Here is a 2,869-nt window from a genome sequence, read left to right on the forward strand (position 1 = left end):
CTTATTAAAGTACTGATCACAGAATCCGATGAGCCAGCTACCATGGTGCACGTTTTTATCTCAAGCATCCAGACACATTCGTCAGGGATACTATCCTTCTCAATCGCAATGTGTGTAATACTTCCAAGAGCTGAGCTGACGTGATGATGTCGTCATAACACTTCTTTATTGAACGAGTGCGCCCTGTCAGACTCCGAAGGAAACAACGACGCTTGACTTTCTGCTACTTACGAAATTAAGGGGCGTCCACTGACCACACATTGGCTCCATAGACGAACGTCGTCGACTGCTTACCGCGGTGGAACCACGAGTGAAAATGTGGGGCATGCCCTCAGGCTCGAAAGATTAGCAATCCGAGACTGGCTCATCGACAGGTGGCTAAAAATTTGCTAAAGAACAATGAGCATCTTGACTCGACTTCGTAATGCGCAACATCATCGAGCGCTGACACTTTTGCACCAAGCTGTCCAACATCGTTTAGCAATATTGAATGCTTGGTTAATCCAGCAAGCCGTGTTGTTTGCCTTCGGTGTCTTTCTTTCTCTAATTTGTGATATCCGTTACCGCTACCTAAATCAAACGAGTTCCACTTTAGTGAGTTGTCTTTGAGTCCTAGTTTTTGATAGAACTTGGCTATTAAAGAAGCGTTGGTTTGAACGTCGTGAAGCGAAAATCATGAATTATATTCGTCATTGGTCAAAAGATACGTCAAGTGTCCGGTTTGCGATTTGAGCTGGATAACAAAATTGCCTATCGTCTGGGCGAAGGAGATATCGGCACCGTCCTGGAATACCTCGATGAGGTACTTCATGATAGTCATGACGTTTCCGAACTAGTCCACTGACACGACGACCCAAGAATCAAACGAATGGGATCGAGTGACGTCACTTTCGACCAATGACCAATATTTACGTGGAATTGATGTTGTCATAAGATGACTGTAATTCTAACTCTGAAAAGCAGCATCGTAGAGTGGAATTTACTACCCAGCAACGTCAGCGACGCAGAGAACAAACAAAGATGCCGTAACTTGCTAGACATAAGATGTCGCTGTACCCGTCCGTGTGAGCTCGGTATGAAGAAAAGGCAAGACTTGAGGGTCAAGGTGTGATTTGCCCCTTGTCCTAATTTATGAAAGCGGTTTTTATGACTATTTAAAGCAGGTTGTTGCAAGCATTCGATCTGTACGAAAGACAAATGAAAGATGGAAGTGGCCTACTCTATAGTGCTTGTGTTGTTACCTGCGTCTTTCTTTACGACAACTACTGGCTTCTCGGCATTGTTCAAGACGAATCGACCAGACGTCTCTATTGTTTTACCCGACGAAAATCTTCCGGAGGTTGATTCCATTCTCGAATGTTCTTCGCACTGTAACAGCGATCCAAAGTGTCTGACGTTTAATTTCGACAGGAAAAAGAATTTTTGCCAGATCAGCCGATTGAAAGCTGGTATTTTACTCTTGGGGACTGCAGTGGGAAGTTTGATGTACTCTCGGGCATCGAAACAGGTATGTTTGCAGTTGCATGCATTGAAATCTTACCGGAGTCATCTATGCCTGTGTATTGTGACAGAGTCAGGCAAGGAACACCACCTCCGCCGCCGCCTTACGAAAATGCGAGGAAGTAAGGAGGTCTGGCCGATGCCATCACGTCATGCATTCACGTTGGCGTTTCAGAGATTTGCGAAAACTCCCAAGTGTAGTTCTACATCCGGCTGCAGAATCGACGTGATTTTGGCCCAGTGTGTTGAATCCGTTTAATTCTCTGTTTCGACGTGGCCTGCAAAAGTGCCGAAAGGCTAGGCTTGGAGACGAAATGATGTGTACTAGCCCTCTGCGTCTAGACCAACGTTACGCACCCGAATCAACGGGCGTATCAGGGTCCGGTTCCAATGGACTATATTCCCGACAATCTCCCTCCTACGTCGTTTTGATTGGATGATGAAGTCACATGACACGAGAAAAACTATAGGGCTGGCAGATATTTGGAATACATGTAGGTCATGATTGCACGTACACATCACACAAAACAGTCGGACACTCTGTCAGTCTCCTCAATCTGATTTGCTAGAAATCCTTAGGAATTAAATTAAAATTTTAGGTATTCGGACTAGAAAATATTAAGGCCATGCCGTCACTACCACTATGGTCGCCGCATTCCAAATTATTAGTGCAACCAGAGTCTTTAAAATAAATACATTGTAAATAATTTGAAAGACTCTGTTGCAACTTATTGCATCTCGGGCTGATAGGCTGAAATTCGGAATATGTCCTGACTAAATGCTTTCCAGTCACATATTATGAAGAGGTCGGGCACTCCGGCAATTCATCGATTTGCTGAATTCCAGTAAAAGGTTATGGGCGTGTCACAAACAATATGGTCGCCGCATAGCAAGTGATTCGGTGCAACTGAATACATTTTTGCCAATTGAGTTGCACGATTCGCTTGGTGTGCAGCTGCCAGTTGCGATGGATCGCAGCCAGTTGCAAAAAAATAGCAACAAGTACATTGCTGTACATTCCATCTGTACATTCCATCTGCACATTCCGTCTGTAAATTTCAACTGTACATTTCATCTGTACATTTCATCAGTACCTCTCATTACGTCTATAGCCTATCAGTACCTGGGTTTCGAAGAATTGCTCCGAATGAAATTTGGTTGCGACATTTATCTTGCCATGCCAACCGGGAGTTTTTCCGAAGCCCTCAACACAAAAGCCCTCGGAATCACTAACGCCAACGCCAACTTTTTTGTATCTCATTGTGACGGTGGAGGCCACTACAAATTCGCCGGTATATTTTGTCAAAGTGTTCTTAAAGCAGCCTAAGGCACTCCTCTCAGTTCCCTTCGCCCCTCAATTTCACCAGCC

Source organism: Lineus longissimus, chromosome 7 (assembly GCF_910592395.1).
Source record: "Lineus longissimus chromosome 7, tnLinLong1.2, whole genome shotgun sequence".
NCBI lineage: Eukaryota > Metazoa > Nemertea > Pilidiophora > Heteronemertea > Lineidae > Lineus > Lineus longissimus.